The sequence below is a fragment of the Puma concolor genome, chromosome A2 (assembly GCF_028749965.1).
Source record: "Puma concolor isolate L17-30 chromosome A2, mPumCon1.1.hap2, whole genome shotgun sequence".
Lineage (NCBI taxonomy): Eukaryota > Metazoa > Chordata > Mammalia > Carnivora > Felidae > Puma > Puma concolor.
The window spans coordinates 161133221-161154117 of record NC_141668.1 but is presented as its reverse complement, the minus strand read 5'-3'; the positions used below and the strand labels follow the sequence as shown (position 1 = coordinate 161154117).

Below are 20897 nucleotides of genomic sequence, written 5' to 3'. Positions count from 1 at the left end.
TATCACAGCTTGCGAATCAATTTAGAAATAAAAGAAAAAGATGAAGGAAAAAAGATGTGGATCACACAGAGGGAAAAACTTAATAAAATGAGGAACTAAATTGTACTGAGTGGTTGAAAAGATAAAAATTCCGGGAAATAAATGAGAGACACAAACTCTATGCATACAATCTGCTTAAAAAAACAAAACAAATTTCTGACGCTAAGACTTTGAGGCTTGCAATCCTGGGAAATTCTTCAACCGCAGGACAACTGGACCTTTTCTAACTGCCATCGCAGAGAATCTCCTCAGAGCCCCCTTTATATCTTTGTTCCTCAGGCTGTAGATGAAGGGGTTCAGCATGGGCGTGACCACCGTGTACATCACCGAGGCTGTGGCACTTGAGTGGGAGCTCTGGGTTGCAGCAGAGCTAAAGTACACACCTAGGCTGGTACAATAAAATAAAGACACAACCGACAGGTGAGATGCACAGGTGGAAAATGCCTTATGCTTGCGCTGAGCTGATGAGATCCCACGTATGGAGGAAAGTATCTTGCAGTAAGAGTAAAGGATCCCAACGAAAGGACCACCACCCACTAGGATAGCTACAAAATACATCACCAAGTTATTAAGAAAGGTGTCAGAACAGGCAAGTTGGATCATCTGATTGAGTTCACAGAAAAAATGGGGGATTTCCACGACTGTACAGAAGGACAGCCGCAACACCATTGAAGTTTGCAACAAGGAATGCAGGACACTCGTGATCCAGGACACCAGGACCAGCAGTCCACAGAGCCGGGGGTTCATGATGACTGTGTAGTGTAAGGGGTGACAGATGGCCACAAACCTGTCATAGGCCATAATGGCCAGGAGGCAGATGTCCAATCCTGAAAAGGTAATGAAAAAGTTCACCTGTGTGATGCAGTCCTCATAGGTTATGACTTTGCTCTGGGTCTGGATGTTCCAGAGCATCTTCGGGACGGTGGTGGAGGTGATGCAGATGTCTACAAAGGACAGGTTGGCCAGGAAGAAGTACATGGGGGTGTGGAGGCGGGAGTCAGAGCTGACGGCCAGGAGGATGAGCAGGTTGCCAAACACAGTGATCAGGTACATGGAGACGAAAAGCCCAAATACGAGGGGCTGCAGTTCTGGACCCTCTGAAAATCCCAGAAGCAGAAATTCTGATGTCCATGTATCATTTCCTGATTCCATGAGGTTGCACTGACCATGAGGAAAGACGATGGGAGACATCATTAATTTTCACCTGAACAGCATTACTCACATTGTTGCAATGGTACGATTTATATTTTGCTGTCAAGAAGTTGTAGTGAGGGTCAAACATATTCCAGGCATTGTGGAGGCAATGAGTCTGGGAAAAGCAAAAGCCAGTATAATCCAGTGATGGAGAAGGAACAGAAGGAAATCAAAATATCAATAGGACATCAGAGGGTGTCAAGTGCTGTGAAGAGAACAAGAGTAGGTGTAAAGGAGAGTGTGGATACAAGTGTCATTTTCTAATTGGTGTTCAGTCAAGAACAGTGAACAAGGCGACATCTGAACGGAGACCTCAGGGAAAGGAAGGCAGGAGCCACGAGGGAAGTGTGTGCTGGCTGAGGGAATGGCCTCTGCTAAGGCCCTGAGGATGATCCTACTTTGAGCTATGTGGGTCCCAAACAGGAAGCATGTGTAGGAAGGGGAGTGAACAGGAGGGAAATCAGAGACGGCGTGAGGCAGTTTCAAGGAAATGGGCTCTGCTGGTTAACCCGCAAGAAAACAGAGTCATTCACCCACACTATGTACTGCTTGTATTTTAGACTCTCCTTGCAAAGTCTCCTGTAAATTGACATCGAGCCCTCCTGAGTACTGTGTGTTGATTGAGTTCTGGCTTCTGTATTCACCTTAGAACATATTAGACCGTGTACCCCTGTTCTGAGGATGAATCCCACTCCAAAAAGCACGCACACACACACACACACACACACACCACAAATGATTGTTTCTCTGGCTGTGTTCTTACCATGACTTCTCACCCCCAGCCCCCGTGATTAAGTTTGGAGGGAGTATAACTCAAGCTGGCCAGATCCATAATCATTCCCCTAAACAATGTAAAATGTTACCTGAATTCCAATGAACAAGCTTCCCGTGAAGAAATAACATTGACAAGTCAGACTGGCATGTTCATTTTCTTTCCTGTATTTAAATTTTTTAACATTTATTGATTATTGAGAGGGAGAGAGACAGAGCGTGAGTGGGGGAGGGGAGGTGAGAGAGGGAGACACAGAATCCGCAGCAGGCTCCAGGCTCCGAGATGTCAGCACAGAGCCCGACGCGGGGCTCAAACTCATGGACTGCGAGATCATGACCTGAGCTGAAGTCAGACACACACCCGTCAGCCTTTTATAATACAGAAAATCCCACGCAGGCTCCACGCTCGGCATGGAGACTGATGCATGGTTTGATCTCACGAACCATGAGATCATGACCTGAGTCGAAAGCAAGAGTCAGATGCTCACGGACTGAGCCACCCAGGCACCACTGTATTCCAATTTAGTTGGTGAAGGTTGTTTCCTAAAGGCTGCCACAGGTGGCTATCCATCTGAAAGAAAATAAAGTTTCCCTAGTATGCACATCTTAAACAATTCAGAGGGATTAGAGATCATGAAGTAAATGGAAACAGTACATTTTCAGTGAACGTGCATAAAAACGCAGATACAAGCCATAGGTGAGCAAAATCATTGTAATTAAGGCAGGAAAGTCAGAAGTAAGAAGATAGATACATTTAGCTATATAAAATTTAAATCATTTTGTGGACATAATATCCAACCCAAGGCAATAAACTGTAATCCGTGAACTTCATGTGAAATGCTGCTAGCTGCGGAATAGGCATAGACTTTATGGACATATAATAACAACAGACATGTAACAATGAACCTGGTGATCAAACACGTACATATTGGCTCAAATTCAGTAACGGTTGATGAAAAGAAGATCTCTCGAGCTGACTGGGTTGAAATTTTTAAACAGGTAGAAAAAAGAGATTCTCTAATTTTTCTGGGAGGAATGTGAACCACTGCGATGTTGAGAAAACAACTGAAGACAGCGACAAATGTGAAAACACAGATATGCTTTAACTCAGAGATTCTCAGTCTTGGCACCCTTGACGTTCTGATCCAGGTTGGTCTCTGTGCTGTGTGTCCTGGGCTTTGAATGTGTTTAGAGCATCCCTGGCCCTTCATGAGCCCACCCCCCCAACCATGTGACACCCAAATAAGTCGTGTCCTCCTGAGGGACAGTGTTTCCTCCAGTGGAGAACCAGATTTTTCACATAACAATCTCAAAATATTTTTGTAGAATTGTCATAAGAGCAATGCATCGAGAAAAGCTAGGAAAAGCTTTCCAAGTGTGAGTAGCACAGCCGTATCATGAGATATTATGCAGACATTGAAATAAAGAATCAGCATTTCCCTAGTTGGTTGGAGACAAGTCCATGAGGTAGTTTTGAGGAAGAAGGAAGAGTGGACGCACGTAGAAGAAAAGACTACCCTAAAACCTAAAGAGCGTTTATGTTGCCCACAGCCCGCCTTTCATTCATCCGTCTGGTTATGAATGTGTATGTGCGCCTAAGATAGGAAGAGAAGCTTTATGAGAACTTCAAGAATAAAGACTTCCAGGAGGAGTGAAATTAGGGCAAGTTTCAAAACAACTGTGTGAAACAAAATTATGTGAGACTCTAAAACCGACTTACAAAAGGCATAAAATAATTTAGTGGTATCGAGGTGGGCCACTGATTTCAGATCACACTTCCAAACACATGGAAAGAAAAGAATGCGATAGAATCACCTTTATCACTGGGGAAGGAGCCGTATGTAAATGATAAATATATTCTTGTAAAGATACATGGATACAAATATGCTTATGGAGAGTAAGGTGATGTTCAGTCAAATGTAAAGCAGCCGTGGTAGTCAGAGATAACGCAACTTCCAGAAATAGACCATTTCACAACGGGCCAAAAGGAACTGCAGGGAATAACAGAGATGGGAAGGCACGTGGAAATGTGTACAGACAGTGATTTGTGAGCAATGTACAAATTACCACGTATACACCTTTTTGTTTATAGCAAGAATTTGCAAGTGAAGAGTATTAATGACAGCTCAGTATAGGATAATGAAGTCAGGCAAATAAATAAATATGTAAGTAAGTAAATAAATAAATAAATAAATAACAAGAGAGAACACAGTATAACCGAGTGACAGATTTGACCCCATATTACTAATGAACACAGTCCTATATGTCTATGTCACAGTGCATATATGTCTACATGTACACAATAGAACTCAATGGTAAAGGGCAAAGTGGGGAAAATAACACCGAACACCTCATCCACTTCCTTTTTAGAAAGAATGCAATCAGAAATGGAAGTAGCACCTCCTCGACTCCACTGTACAAATGCAAAGACCCGTTAGAGACAATGCGTAAATGAGGCAACCAAGGAATAACTAACCACAAATATAGTCAACGTCGTAGATAATGAAATCACTGCAAAGCAAAGCTAGGTAACCATAGTTTTTACTTATCACATCATGGCGGTCATACGAATACCCAGAGCAAGAGCACGCTGTGAAAAATATGTCTCATGAATTAATGTTGCGAGGTCGTATATGCAAGCAGTAAATTGGTCTAGATATGTCTCATCAATATGGAAAAGTAGCCCAGTATGCCCCATTTGTTTAATGTTTTGTTATTTATTTTGAGACAGCGTGTGTGACCGGGGGAGAGGCAGAGAGGGAGAGAGACACAGAATCCAAAGCAGGTTCCAGTCTCTGAGCTGTCAGCCAGAGCCCGATGCAGGGTGGACCTCACAAACCATAAGATCATGACCTGACCCGAAATCAAGAGTTTGCAGCTTAACCCACTGAGCCACCCAGGCACCCCCCAGGATTCCTCATTTACACACAAAAGAGAAATGTCCTGACTTCACTGCGCATCCCTCCATCCCTAATTTTCCTACTCCCTTCAACTGCAAAACTCATTGGACGTGTTCTACTTTTACTGGAAGTATTTCCTGCCTCCCCTCCCATCACTTCACTGGCAACAATCACCCATGTGTGGCTGAGTTCAATGTGCAATCCTTTCTATAACATCATCCACGAGGTCATTAAGTAATCAGGCAAGCAAATGACCATAGAGATCTCCAGGTTCTGGGCTAGGCTGGTGGCTGTGTGGTGACCTTAGGTAAATGCACCTGGCTTTGATTCTCCCTAATCTTTTCCTGAAGATCCTGCCGGGTCTCAGACTCACCTGGATGGGAGCTCTGAGGGAGAGGTCTCCTTGTGGCTGTCTGAATTCCCTCCAGATGGTTATTGGTGGCGACTAAACTCTGTCCCCACACAAGATGACAGGAAGGAGGCTAGCATGAATCTCCCAGCCAAGCTTCAGACTCCAGAAGCAACAACAGGGTCCCATCAGCCCAAGGTTGTACAGGCAGAGGGACGGCACACAGGAGATATTTATAGTTTCCTCTGTCTGTTCATGAGGCACGTTCCTCTCCTGCCTCTCCAACCTACAGCACATGATTTCCCTGGAGGACACTGGTCTGGAGACAAAGGAAAGATTTTTGGAGATTCCATATTCCCAATAGACTGTGACCCCAGTGTTAATCACTCCTTGCTCTTGAACTCTGCTCCTCCCAGAGGGCAGACATCCCCGCATCTCATCCCAACCCTGATTTCAGCTTTTCCCTCAAGTCTAGAACTGAACAATCTTTGTGGATTAGATGCCTTGGATGTCCAAACACATGGCCTGTGGTGGAGACACAGCTCCATTATCTATGGAACATTCCTATTTCCATTTCAACGAGTTCCTTTGATATGAACCCCAAGTACTACATACCTCAGCTTCATGACACATTTTCCAAACATTTAGGAATTCCATAATATGTCACAAGTTAACAGCTGCCATGTAGCCCCTCTGTGTGAAGCATTTGTCAGTTATATAAAATATATTTAGATCATATTTTGCACTATGATATGAGCTTGGGATAGAAAAGTAAACAGATTCTTCCCTGTAGCTTCCAGAAGGAACCAAGCCTTGCAAACATCTTCATTTGAGACCCATGAGAACGACATCAGGCTTTTGAGCCCCAGAATTGTAAGAGCATACATGTGTTTTAAAACACTAATGTAGTCATTGTACATTAGCATTAGGACTTGAACACAAACTTTTGTCCAATAAAATTTTGTTAAGAACCTGAGACTAAGCTTCTCCTTTCATGCACTATAGCTCCCCCTGGGTAAAGGCATTTTGTGTTGTAATCCCATCTTTAAGTAGAAGAATTTTAAAATCAATTGGGAGATATTCGTCCTCTTTAGCTGGTAGAGAATTTCTCAGGGCATAAATACAAACGTGCTCCAGATTTTATTGTCTTTGACGCATTAGCAGAAGAAAAGTAATTCATCATTTGAATGTATGTCTATTGTTTATACTAAATTCTTGTGTCTACATGTCTACATTCTCTCAATTGCATATTAACTCAAACATTTATTCTTTTTATGTCAACACTCTTCAAATTTCACTCATTTCCTTTCAACATAAAATAAGAGGTCATAAATGAGTCTGTGTTCAGTTTTTAAATTTTTGTTTGAGAGTAAGAACATGTGTGAGTGGAGGAGGGTCAGAGGGATAGATTGAGAGAGAGAGAGAGAGAGAAAGAGAGAGAGAGAGGATCCTAAGCAAGTTCCATGCTCAGTGTGGCGGGGAACCCAATTCCACGACCCTAGGGGAAATCAAGAGTCAGACATTCAGCCAAGTGAGCCACTCAGGTGCCCCACTGAGTCTGCTTAAAATGAATAAACAAGCATGCAAAACACCAGAATCCGATCCATAAATACAGAGAATAAACTCGTGGTTGTCAGAGGGGGGTGGGGAGGATGGGTGAAGGGCAGTGGGAGGTACAGGCTTCCAGTGGTGGAATAAATGAGTCACGGATATCAAAGGCACAGCAGACAGAATATAGTCAATGATATTGCAATGGCCCAGTTGGCTGACAGCCAACAGCTGCCTTTGTGCTGAGACCGCATAATCTACGGAGAAGTTGAATCTCTACGTCCTACACATAAAACTCGTGTAACATTGTGTGCCAAGTACACTCAGATAATAATATTTTTAAAAATGATTCTGTGTTGGATACCCATGTGTAGGTGTGTTTATTTGAAATAGAAATGTATACAGAGAAACACATATATGCATAATACAACTTTACAGCTGAGCATTTTCTTCGGACTCAACGAAATATGTCCGCACACTTCATTTATTTCTTGCAATATCCATTTGAAGTTACGTTTACAGTCCCAAGTTACTTTCAGAAATAAAGAAGCTAAGGCCAAGCGAGATTACATTTTAACAGTTGGATTAAGAAGTCATCAAGGTTGTGCATTTTCTTGAAGAACATCAAATAGGAATGTGCAGTAGGTACTTTAGTTTTTGTATGGCTCCCTTAATTCATCAAATCATACGTTCCGAATAGATGCAGTTTATAGCACATGATTATACCCCCACTAAATTGGTTAGAAGGGAAAAAAATCTAGCAGCGTACGCATCAGTGTGAAATATAGAGCGGAGGTAGCTGATTCATACTGAGTCGTGACAGGAGCTTTTTCTTCTCAGTAGGAAGAAAGCAAAGTGTCATGTATGAATACAGGAACAGTAGATGTAAATTAAAATCATTCACTTTTGATATTCTTTTTTTTTCCCTGTAAAACAGAAGATAAAAATGCACTCGGAAATCGAGTTAACTGATCATATACTTGTTCAAAAGAGAAGTGCCCCATGGTCACACATGACATCATGGATGAGCCTTTGGAACAATGTAGAGTCGGGGCGCCTGAGTGGCTCAGTCGGTTGAGCGTCCACCTTCGGCTCAGGTCATGATCTCACAGCTTGTGGGTTCAAGCCCTGTGTCCGGCTCAGTGCTGCCAGCTCGGAGCCTGGAGCCTGCTTCGGATTCTGTGTCTCCCTCTCTCTCTCTCTGCCCCTAACCCACTCGCATCCTGTCTGCCTCTCTCAAAAAAAATAAACTTTAAGAAAAAATTTAAAAAAAGAAAAGAAACAGTGTGAAGTCTCACAGCTCACTATAGACTCGCGAGGAGACAAGCACAGCTCAGAACAATCCCCAACATACAATATCATTTGGCAGTAAAAGCATTATATTAAATCATTTTCTTTTAAATGGCTTGTTATGCAGCCATGGCTAACTGATTCAACCATCACGGTGAACAGAGGTAAGGATAATTATCATAATCTGCTGCTGACTGTTCTTGGTATTTATTCTTGTATTTGAAGCCTGCATTCATGGTACCTCTGTTATTTCAGTTTAGTTCACACAACTGCGTATAAAACCTCTCACTGAGAAACACCTTAGTGGCTCAGTCGGTCGAGTCTCCAACTCTTGATTTTGGCTCAGGTTGTGATCTCACAGTCATGAGATCAAGCCCCGTTCAACTTGGAGCCTGCTTAAGATTCTGTCTCTGTCTCCCTCTCTGCCTCTTCCCCTCTCTCCTGCTCACTCCCCCTCTCCCTCTCTCTCTCTCTCTAAAAAACAAACAAACAAATAACAACAACAAAAACAACAACAAAACAACTACCTCTCATTGAGGGTATTTCCCCATAGCCAGGAAAGATTGAAAATGTATGCATTATTGTGTTGGAAAACTCGTGTCCCTGATTCACATGACCAGACAGGAATGCAAGCTCCCTCTTATGTCGTCCCTTGAACATAGAAGATGAATAGAATCCTGAGCCTGAGAAACATGTATAATGGAGGATAATGACCATTCGACACCCCTTTCATGGTTATGACAAAATTTAGAAGGAAGGGGGATAGATTTCTTTTACAACAATGAAAGCAGTCATACCAAAGGCAGCGTAAAGATTTCAGGAAGAAACAAGGAGATAATTCAATAAAAGTAGAAAAATGTCAATCAGTCCTTCCCCCATTTGGATAAGCCGCCTTACACATGGCCACCAATCCTCCATACTCCAATGAATAGCCGTACAGCATGAAGAATAAATATTTTAAAGAGCACAATGTGCGATTTAAAATAAAATAAAATTTTGCTTCATCATATTAAAGGGCATCTGGAGTCTAAGGTCATATTCTAAAGTCAATCTATCTATTAAAGTTTGTTGTTCCATGAAGACTTCTCTTGGAGACGCGTATTTGGTGAATGCTTGCGTAAGGAAGTGACTGTCGTACACATTGTGGACAACAAGGTACTAAGAGACCAGGATCCTAATGAGGAGAATAAAACCGATCTAGAAGACACATTAATATATTAAGTGTCCACTTTTAAGAAGAACAGTTAAGATACTGATATACAAAGGAACTTCAGACATATAAGTGAAAAAACGTAGCCTCAGATATTTTTCTACTTTAAAATCATACATATTTGTCATAAAGTGTGGTTGCTTCCATAGGTGGCGTATCAATCATGACAGTTCTTTGTGTTTGTTTGTTTCAAGTTTTTATTTAAATTCTAGTTAGTGAGCATGTAGTGTAGTGTTGATGTCAGGAGTAGAATTTAGTGATTCATCACTTACATACAACACCCAGTGCTCACCCCAACAAGTGCCCTCCCTAATGCCCATTGCCCATTTAGCCCATCACCCACCCAATTCCGCCCACCAATCCTAAGACATACAGAGAGCTAACCAGTGGTAATCGTGGCAGTAAAAAAACACGTATGAAAGAAAAATTATTTGGTGTGACGCAGTTGTTTGAGAAAGATTATTTTTAAAAACATCTATGTTGCCTCAAGGTAAATGAACATTTCCAAATATTTCAGATCCATGGTTGGAAATACAATGCAGAAAGTGGGAAATATAAGGGAAAAAATCTGTAGGATATCAGAGAGAGAAGAGCTTCATAGAGTGAGTTACATACATGGCATATGGAAGTTGAGGACAAGGAAATAAACGGGAAGAGGAATACTACATCTACAGTCTGAATAAAGACCACAATCTCTGACCCAGAGGCTTTGACCCCTGCAATCAGAGGCACTTCTTCAATCTTATGACGATTGGCCATGTAAGGGTCTCCTTCCCAAAGAATGCTTTCAGAGCCCTTTTCATGTCTTTGTTCCTCAAGCTGTAGATGAAGGGGTTCAGCATGGGCGTGACCACCGTGTACATCACCGAGGCTGTGGCACTTGACCGTGAGCTCTGGGTAGCAGCAGAGCTAAGGTACACGCCGAGCATCGTACAGTAAAATAAGGAGACAACCGATAGATGAGACGCACAGGTGGAAAACGTTTTATACTTGCCCTTAGCTGATGCAATCCCACGTATAGAGGAAAGTATCTTGGAATAAGAGTAAAGGATCCCAGCAAAAGGACCACCACCCAGCAGGACAGCTGCAAGATATATCACCATGTTATTAAGAAAGGTATCAGAACAGGCCAGTTGGAGCATCTGATTGAGTTCACAGAAAAAGTGGGGGATATGCAAGTGTGTACAGAAGGACAGCCGCAACATCATTAAACTTTGTAACAGGGAATTCAGGACACACATGATCCAGGACACCAGAACCAGCAGCCCACAGAGCTGGGGGTTCATGATGATCGTGTAGTGCAGGGGGTGACAGATGGCCACAAACCGGTCATAGGCCATCACACTCAGCAGAAAGGTGTCCAAAACACCAAAGAGTATGAGAAAATAAATCTGTGTGATACAGCCTGCATAGGTTATGACTTTGCTCTGAGTCCGGATGTTCACCAGCATCTTCGGGACAGTGGTGGAGGTGAAGCAGATGTCTACAAAGGACATGTTGGCCAGGAAGAAGTACATGGGCGTGTGGAGGTTGGGGTCTGTGCGGATGGCCAAGATAATGAGCAGGTTCCCAAACACAGTGATCAGGTACATGGAGAGGAAAAGCCCAAATATGAGGGGCTGAAGTTCTGGTTCCTCTGAAAATCCCAGAAGAAGAAACTTTGAAATTTGTGTTTCATTACTTGGTTCCATGTGGTGGAGGTGGCTTCTGGGAAAGAGGGAAATAAAATAACATAAATTTGTGTTACTCACAAAATTGAAATGCGACTGTTTTTTATTTTGCAGTCCAGAAATTCCTTTTAATATGTCGTGTACGGATATGGTCCCTTTTAGGGAATCATCGCTGCCACATCTGATATACTTTTTATTGTCAATCAGCTTCTTTCCTAAGAAATCATGTATTTCATCCTTTTCCTGAGAAATGCTTCAAGTATTCAGGAATCTAAATTGAGTGCTGACCAGCTTTCAGCCACTATCTACGCAATGAGTATAGAGTGCTGAAGAACAAAAATCCCTACAGCGAAGGAGAAAAAATATGTAAGCAAAGAAGATAATTATTCAACTACCTTTGTGCTACAATTATTTTTTGATTATCTCACCTTTTTGATGGTGAGGTGTGCTGTGAAGAAATGGAAAACAGGGATAAAGCAGAGAGCAAATAGGGCATTCTATTTTAATGGCATTTAGGCAAATTCTGTACACAGGTGGCATTGGAACCCAGACGTCATGTAAGACAGAGACATAGACACAGGATTCTGGGGGAAGTGTGTGCCTGGCAGAGGGAATGGCCAGAGCAAAGGCCCTGAGGAAGGTACTTGTTTCAAATGTTCAAGCGAAAAAGCAAAGCCAGCGCTGCAAGGGGAATGATCTTGAGGGACACTGATGACAGATTCTGTCACACATGTGAGGAGGGATGTGGCCTCTCTGCGACAACTGTGACCTCCAGGCACAGGGCCGTCCTTGTCCACACTTCCTCTCCCTCGGTATTCATCGTGCTGCAAAGCCTTCCCATGAATTGACACAGATCCCCGTCTTGGTGCCTGCTCTTGACTGAGTTCTGGCCTGTCTATGCTGTCAACTTGGGATTGAGGAGTCCTGGCCCCTGTTGTGAGGACTGCTCACCCTCTACAAGTCACACACACACTAGACACCGTGGTCTTCTGGGTTGTGAATTTCCCTGTCCTCACAGCCCCCACATTCCTGGTTATGCTGGGAATGGATACAACCCAAGGAGACCCGATCAGCCATCTTTCCCCTGCAAAGTGTAGAAATGGTTCCCAGAAATGCTAATTCTTAATTTTTTTTTTTCAACGTTTATTTATTTTTGGGACAGAGAGAGACAGAGCATGAACGGGGGAGGAGCAGAGAGAGAGGGAGACACAGAATCGGAAACAGGCTCCAGGCTCTGAGCCATCAGCCCAGAGCCTGATGCGGGGCTCGAACTCACGGACCGTGAGATCGTGACCTGGCTGAAATCGGACTCTTAACCGACTGCGCCACCCAGGCGCCCCCAGAAATGCTAATTCTTAAGCCTCCCATGGACCAATCACCATGGAACTCCATACTGGAATGTTAATTTTCCGCTGTGATTTACACCAGTGTAACAAAGTCTGCTCAATAAATGAAAGAGACAGAGAGTGAGATACAGAGGGAATGAAATCGATGAGGGAGATCAAGGATCTCATAAGCTGGGGTGGTCCCTGAGAGACTGTGAGGAAGAACTATCTCCCTTGCCTCTCCCCTGGTTACATCCCCTGGTGCCCAGCAAAAATAATAAGAGAATGAAACAAACTTGTTTAAAAGACAGATAGTGATATATTCATGGTGTACTTGTACAAAACTATATAGATAAAAATAAAAATAGATACAAATATTAACATATCCGTTTTTATTATACATCAAGAAAAACAAGCAGAGGGATAAACCAGTACAATCAAAGTCGGGCATTTTTATATCAAGCCTAGAAGACATTTTCCTGTACCTCCTGCATCATTATATGACTGATTTATTTCTACGTGATTGATAGGGGATGGGGTTAGCTCCTTTCTCCCTCTTCTTATGTGGCACCTTTTCATTGATATTCCTGGGCTTTGAGTAAAGATCTCTCTTTCTCAAACCCAATGGACACCCTCTAATCCTCATTCGGGATCTCATCCAACAGGCAAAGGACTCCCCAGACCGTGCTCTGTAAATCCTGCCGACATCATGACAGTCTCAATGCTACACTGTAACATCCAGAAGAGCAGGGACTTTCCTCTCTGTTCATTTCTGTTTTTCTCCAACTTAGTTGAATATATGTTTAGTATAAAAAGATAAAGACTATGAGAAGTTATAGAATGGAAAGAATGAAAGGATCTGGAAACCAGGCTAAAATAGTAGCTTGAAAACAACTGTCATAAGCAAAGTTGTATGAAAAATAAAAGCAAACTAGAACAGGTAAAAATAGCAATCATTAGTAATACCGACACGGATTAATAACTAAATTGTGAAACACCATGAAAGAATATGACATATAATGTGTCTAGAATGTTCTGGCCCATGGCAGATGCTCAGTTATTATTTGTTGAATGAATCAGGAATTAGGTCTCAGTGTTAAGGACATTTCCTATATGGCAAGGTCGTATTTCAGTTTCGTTGGAAAAAGATGAATTGCTAAGTAACAGCTAGAATAAATGGATATCTATCTGGACAAACATTAAACTGGTCCCCTCCCTCAGACACATTACCGACACCAGAGGGATAATGACTTCAGTGGAAATGTAACCATACGATATATCGAACATCAAGAAAACTGCATATAACATTTACAGGTGGGAAAAACCACTAAAATAAAGCAAGAAACTCAGCAGTAACAAGATAGGAATATTCAAATCAAGTTAAACATTTTTATGGTCAAAGAATGTTTCCAAAGTCGACTGAGAAGCAATGATCTGAGGAAATCTTTTGAAATGCTAAAAAAAAGCAGGGGTGGGGAAATAGCATATGGCCATATAATAACCAGAAAGGTCATCAAATATATGACATTTGCTGAAACTGAGGGATAGATTAAGAAACAACAGGAAATGTCTTCTTCACCCAGGAACCTGGGGAAAAAACTTAGCAGTGTTACATTGTGTGTGGTTGGAACTTGTCTTTTAATGTTTATTTATTTTTGAGAGAGAGAGAGAGAGACAGAGTGCAATTGGGGAGGGGCAGAGAGAGAGGGAGACAGAATCCGAAGCAGGTTCCAGGCTCTGAGCTGTCAACATAGAGCCTGGTGCGGGGCTCGAACTCATGGACTGTCAAATCATGACCTGAGCCAAAGTCGCACGCTTAACCGACTGAGCCTCCCAGGCGCCCCTGTGGTTGGACTCTTAAGCGGGTAGTCTTGGGGTTATACTGAATTTGCTGGTGGAAAAGTGGGTGTTACAGGTTGAAGGCAGGACCTGAAAGCAGCTATATTACAAATATTCATATTTTTAATGCAGGGTTTCTACGTCTCTGCCTATGGACATCCTGACCAGAGCCTGCCCAGTGCTGAGGTCTGTGTATCTTAGGATGTTTAGAGCATCCCTTTCATGGTAAAGAATATGAAGGACTCTCAAAAGTGTTCGTAGCAGCCATTCTGCGAAACTGGCACAGTCACTGAATAAATACATTCATTACTTATGCAAGCAAATAAACACAGTGATCACTTGCTATGGACCTTGTTGAATTGGCCCCAGGTGATGATGGATTAATGTTCTCGGACAACCCTGTCATCCACGGTGCCCGGGGCTGTTGGACTCACCTGGCTGGGTGTCTGACAGGAAGGTCTCCGTGTGGAACGGAATTGCTCCCAGCACAGCAGGTAACAGGGACGAAGGCTCTGTCCTCAGCGGAGACAGCAGGGGGGACTGAAGCGTCAGTCCCCAGCCAGAATTAGGACTCAGAACAAACAGACAAAACCCACTCGCCTTCCTGTCCAAGGTCGCACAGGCTGACAGGAGACCAGAGGGTATTTACACCTCCCTGTAGCTGCTCATTAGGCGCATTTCCCTCTTGTTACTCCAACCTCTAAGCCTATGATTCCCAATGGAAAGCTGCTCTGGACATAAAGGATTTCTTCCTGATGAATCTCAGTTCCCAAAAGACTAGGTTAGAGATCAAGTGAATCCAGTTCTTTTCTTCTTTCTCCTTGTCCCTGAACTTGCCCTCTTCCTGTTATGTAAATCTCCTAGCACGTTATCTCAGCTGGGAGTTACACTTTTCTCCAGCTCTAAGAAGGAAGAACACACCGGGATTAGGTCTCTCTAACTTCAAAACCTTGACTGGTCTTGGGGATCCAGCCCTGCCATCTCCAGTGTCTGCTCTTGTCCTTCCCCTCCCCCTCTCCCTCTTCCTCCTCCTCCTCCTTCTTCTTCCTCTTCTGCTTCTTCTCCTCCTCCTTCTTCTCTTTCTTCTTCTCCTCTTCTTCTTCTCCTTCTCCTTCTCCTTCTCCTCCTCTTCCTCTTCTTCTTCTTCTTCTTCTTCTTCTTCTTCTTCTCCTTCTCCCTCTCCCCCCTCCCCTTCCTCCTCCTCCTCCTTCTTCTTCTTCTTCTTCTTCTTCCTTTTCTTCTTCTTCTTCATCTCCTCCTCCTCCTCCTCCTCCTCCTCTTCTTCTCCTCCTCCTCCTTCTCCATCTCCATCTCCCCCTCCCCCTCCTCCTTTTCCTCCTCCTCCTCCTTCTTCTCCTCCTCCTTCTTCTCCTTCTCCTCTTCCTTCTTATTCTTCCTCTTCCTCTTCTTCTTCTTCTGCTTCTTCTTCTTCTTCTCCTCCTCCTCCTTCTTCATCTTCTTTTCATCCTCCTCTTCTTCCTCTTCTCCTCCTCCTCCTCCTCCTTCTACCTTCTGGTAGAGTGAATTCCTGGGGCATAAATGTGAGGGTGGTCTGACTATGATGCTTTTGAGGTAGCGAGATAGGCAAGCAACTCATGATCAAAATTTAGGTCACTCACATCTTCTTTATCCATTCATCAATCCACGGACATTTGGGCTCTTTCCATAACTGGCTATTGTTAATAACACTGCTATGAACATTGGGGTACATATGCCCCTTTAATGGATCAAGAGGATGTGGCATATATATATATATATATATATATATATATATATATATATAATGGAATATTACTCAGTGATCAAAAAGAATGAAATCTTCCATTTGCAACAACGTGGCTGGAACTAGAGTGTATTATGCTAAGCAAAATAAGTCAATCAATGAAAGATAAATATCATACGATTTCACTCATGTGTGAAACTAAAGAAACAAAACTGATGAACATAGGGGAAGGGAAGGAAAACTAAGATGAAAACAGAGAGGGAGGCAATTTATAAGAGACTCAAAAATACAGAGAAGAAATTCAGGGTTGCTGGAGAGGAAGTGGGTGGGAGGAGGGGCTAAATGGGTGATGGGCATTAAGGAGGGCACTTGTTGGGACGAACACTGGGAGTTATATGTGAGTGATATATCACTGGGTTGTACTCGTGAAACCAACACTCCACTGTATGTTAACTAACTTGAATTGAAATAAATAAATGTAAGGTGTGCTTGGGTGGCTCAGTCAGTTAAGCATCCGACTTCGGCTCAGGTCATGATCTCACAGCTCTTGAGTTCAAGCCCCATGTCGGGCTCTGTGCTGACAGCTTAAATTCTATGTCTCTGCCTCTCTTTGCCCCTCCCCAGCTCAGGCCATCTCTCTCTCTCTCTCTCTCCCCTCTTAAAAATAAATAAAAATATTTAAAAATACAAATTATTTGGTTTTGTATCTGTAATATTTTATTATGTGTCTCTAAAAGAACTCTAGTTTTGGCATGCCTGGGTGGCTCAGTGGGTTGAGGGTCCAACTTTGGCTCAGGTCATGATCTTGCAGTTGACAATTTCAAGTACCTCATCAGGCTCTGTGAGACTATGTTTCTTTCACTTATATGTCCAAAGTTCCTTTGTATATCAGTATCTTCACTGCTCTTCTTAATAGTGGACACTTAATATATTAATGTGTCATATAGATGGGTTTTATTCTCCTCATTAGGATCCTGGTCTCTTAGTACCTTGTTGTCCACAATGTGTACAACAGTCACTTCCTTACTCCAAGGAAGTCCAAGTGTTCACCAAATATGCATCTCCAAGAAAAGTTTTCATGGAGCAACAAACTTTAATAAATAGATTGACTTTAGAATATGATCTCAGACTCTAGATCTCCTTTAATATGATGAAGCAAAATTGTATTTTATTTTATTACTTTTTTAAATTTAAATTATAGTTAGCTTTGTTGAGTCCAAAGAAAATGTTCACAGGCAAAGTTGTACATATATATTGCATGTGTTTTTTCAAATAAACACATATACGCCTATGTACATAAACACAAACTCACTTAAAAGAAATCTTATCTGAGTATAGTTGGCAAGAATGTTGCCTTAGTTTCGGGTGCACAACGTAGTGATTCAACTTCTCTGCCCATTACGCGGTGCTCGCCACAAAGGTAACTCCTGTCTGTTATCATACAGACCCATCCAGTATCATTGACTGTATTCCATACCCCGTGCCTTTTTTCCCCAACACTCATTAATTCCATAACTGGAAGCCTGTATCTCCCACTGCCCTTCACCCATTCTGCCCATGCCCCCACAACCCTCAGGCAAACCATGAGGTTTTTTTCTCTGTATTTGTAGGTCTCATTCTGTTTTTTGTGTGTTTGTTTATTCACTTAAATTTTTTTTAATGTTTATGCATTTAATTTTGAGAGGGAGGTGTGGGGAGAGGCTGAGAGAGGGAAAGACAGAGAATACCAAGCAGCCTCATGTCAACACAGACCCTGACATGGGGGTTGAACTCACAAAATGTGAGATTGTGACTTGAGCCAAAATCAAGAGGCAGGTGCTTAACCAACTGACCCATCCAAGAGCCCCCTATTTATTCATTTTAAATGCAGACTCATACATAATCTCTTATTTTATGTTGAAAGGAAACTTAAGAGAAAGTTGTAGGTGTAGGTATTAAAAGAGTAAATGTTTGAATTAATATGCATTTAAAAGAATGAAGATGTGTAGACACAAAGATTTCAAGACAGACATAAATGATAGACATACATTTAAAGGATGAATACCATTTCCTGTCATAATGCCTCCAAGACGTCAAAATCTGAAGCATGCATGCAGTTACGTACTGAGAAATTCTCTACTAGCTAAAGAGGATGAATGTCTGTAAATTGATTTTAAATCTCCTTTCCTACTTAGAGATGAGATTACGATGCAAAATGCCTTTACCCAGGGGAAACTCCGTGAATGAAGGGAAAACCCCAATCTCAGATTCTTTTTTTTTATTTATTTTTTAATTTTTTTTAATGTTTATTTATTTTTGAGACAGAGAGAGACGGAGCATGAGCAGGGAAGGGGCAGAGAAAGAGGGAGACACAGAATGTGAAGCAGGCTCCAGGCTCTGAGTTGTCAGCACAGAGCCTGACGCGGGGCACGAACTGACGAACTGTGTGATCATGACCTGAGCCGAAGTCGGACGCTTAACCGACTGAGCCCCCCAGGTGCCCCTCTAATCTCAGACTCTTAACAAAATTTCATTGGAACAACATTTGTCGTTTTAAGTCCTAACGCTGATGTAAAATAACTACATTGGTGTTTTAAAACGCATTTATGTTCTTACATTCGATGGATCAGAAGCCCGAAGTGGCTCACATTGGTCTAAAATGAAAATGATTGCAAGGCCTGATTTCTTCTCAAAGCTACCGGGAAGAACCTGTTTACTTTTCTATTCCAAGCTCATATTATACTGCAAGAAAAAAAAATCTCACCATATTTCATATAATTAAAACATTCTTTACAAAGAGGGGCTGAACAGCAGCTCTTAATTGTGATGTGGAATGAAAGTCCTAAAGGTGTGCAAATGTGTCATGAAGCTGCGGTATGTAGGGCTCAGGGTTCGTATCAAGGTGCTGTTTTCTCCTCCTTGTTGAAAAGGAAAACCGGAATGTTGTGTAGATGGCAGGACTGTATCTCCAACACAGGCCAACAGCTTGCAGATCCAAGGGAACTAATCCACACAGATTGCTCAGTCCTAGACTTGGGCGAAACATTGACATAAGCATTGATGGTCGCTGCTGGGAGGTCTGAACTCTGAGAGCAGCGGAGTTTATGAGGAAGGAATACTCAACACTGGGGTCATGCAGGTATAACCTGGTCTATTGGGAACACAGAACCTCCAGAAAAGTTCCTTCGTGTCCAGACCAGTGTCCCCCAGGGAAATCATGTGCTGCTCCAAAGAGGAGGAGGAGGGGAACGTGCCTCATGAACAGACAGAGGAAACTATAAATCCCTCCTGTGCACACCCACTGCCTGTGCCACTGTGGGCTGACGGGACCAGGTTGTTGCTGTGGAGTCGAAAGCTTGACTGGGAGACTCATGCTAGCCTCCGTTCTGCCGTCTTGTGTGGGGACAGAGTTTAGTCACCACCAATAACCATCCGGGAGGAATCCAGACGGCCACATGGACACCTCTCCCTCAGAGCTCCCAGCCAGGTGAGTCTGAGAGCTTGGCAAGACCCGGAGGAAAGGGTCAGAGAGAATCAAAGCCAGGCGCATTTACCTGAGGTCACCTGACAGCCACCAGCCTAGCCCAGAACGTGGAGATCTCTATGGCCATGTACTTGCCTGATCACGCCCTTCTGAAAACCTACAGTGAACAAGGTCAGAGAGGGCCCCGCTCCTTTGGTACTTGCCTTATAATGGTGGAGTCACAGGACTATGAAAACAGTTTGTGTGGTGTAAGAGCCTCAGGCAGAAATCTTACGGAGATGGTGACTTAGAGTCAGAACAATTGTCATGGTATGTGCAGAATTTTGTAGCGCAAGGTCTGGACAGAACTTTGCATGTTGTGCAAACCAGAAACAGGACCAGAGTGTGCCCAACACTCGGCCAAAAGATCACAGCACAAAGCCCAGGAAAAACAGAGGAAAGATGCCACGTCTAAAGAGTGAAAGGGACTTGTCCCACCTTCTCTAAGATCACAGGACATCCAGTTAGTCAAAGAAATAGCAAAGTCTCAAGGTGCTTTTTCAAAGAAAAAGCAAGTCTCTTACCTTCCATTATAACCTGCCCAACTTTTGCTTTGCTTTGCATATTTCCTGTACCGAAGGGTTGATTTATTCCCTTAGCACACTTTTCTCTTGGAGCATTCACTCTGTAAGACGATGCACACCCTGAAGATCCCACTAATGTCGTCTCCTATGAATTTAATTTTGCTCCTTACTCTTTTTGCTGGGCATCAGGGTGGTAACAAAGGTTGGAATGTTGTCAGAACCAGGGATGCTCTTTTTCTTCATGGCCACTCAGATTTCAGCGACCACCTGAGCCATTAGATCTTTTCTGCCACTTCCATTTTATTTCACTTTCTTGTTTCTCTCTCTCTCTCTGATTTTGAGAAGATTGTTTGTGTTTCGTTAAATACAGGAAAGAAAATGAGCATGCCAGTCTGACTTGTCAATTTTATTTGTTCATGGAAAACTTACGTCACTTGCAGGAATGATACTGGATCTGCGCATCTTGAGTTATACCCACTCCGAACTTAATTGTTGGGGTTGGAGTGAGAAGTCATGGTAAAAACACAGCCCAGGGATCACTAATTTGGTGTGTGTGTGTGTGTGTGCCTTGCAAAATGACATCCGTCATCAGAGCAGGGGACATGGTCCAATGTATTCCAAGGTGATTCTTATAATATAGAAGCCAGAACTCAATCAACACACCATGTTCTAGAGAGCTCTATGTCAACTTACAGCAGACTTTGCAGGTAGATTCTAAAATACAAGCAGTACATACTGTGGGTGAGTGACTCCTTTCTCTTGAAGGGGAACCAGCAAGGAGGCCACCTATTTCTTTGAAATTGCCTGACACGATCTCTGATCATTTTCCTGCTCATTCCCCTTCCCATACATGCTTCCTGTTTTGGAGTCAAATAGCTCAAAGTAGTTTCATCCTCAGGGCCTTAGCTGAGGCCATTCCCTCTACCATCACACACTTCCCCACACAGGCTCTGGGCTCCTGCCTTCCTTCCCTGCAGGTCTCTGATCAAATGTCACCTGGTTTACTGGTCTTG

The 20897-nt window shown here is 42.9% G+C and overlaps 2 pseudogenes; both read right to left on the bottom strand.

The window, feature by feature from the left end:
• Nucleotides 1-362: 362 nt before the first annotated feature.
• On the bottom strand, nucleotides 363-1191 carry LOC147583710 (olfactory receptor-like protein OLF4; annotated as a pseudogene).
• Nucleotides 1192-10163: 8972 nt separating this feature from the next.
• On the bottom strand, nucleotides 10164-10992 carry LOC147583709 (olfactory receptor-like protein OLF4; annotated as a pseudogene).
• Nucleotides 10993-20897: the final 9905 nt, after the last annotated feature.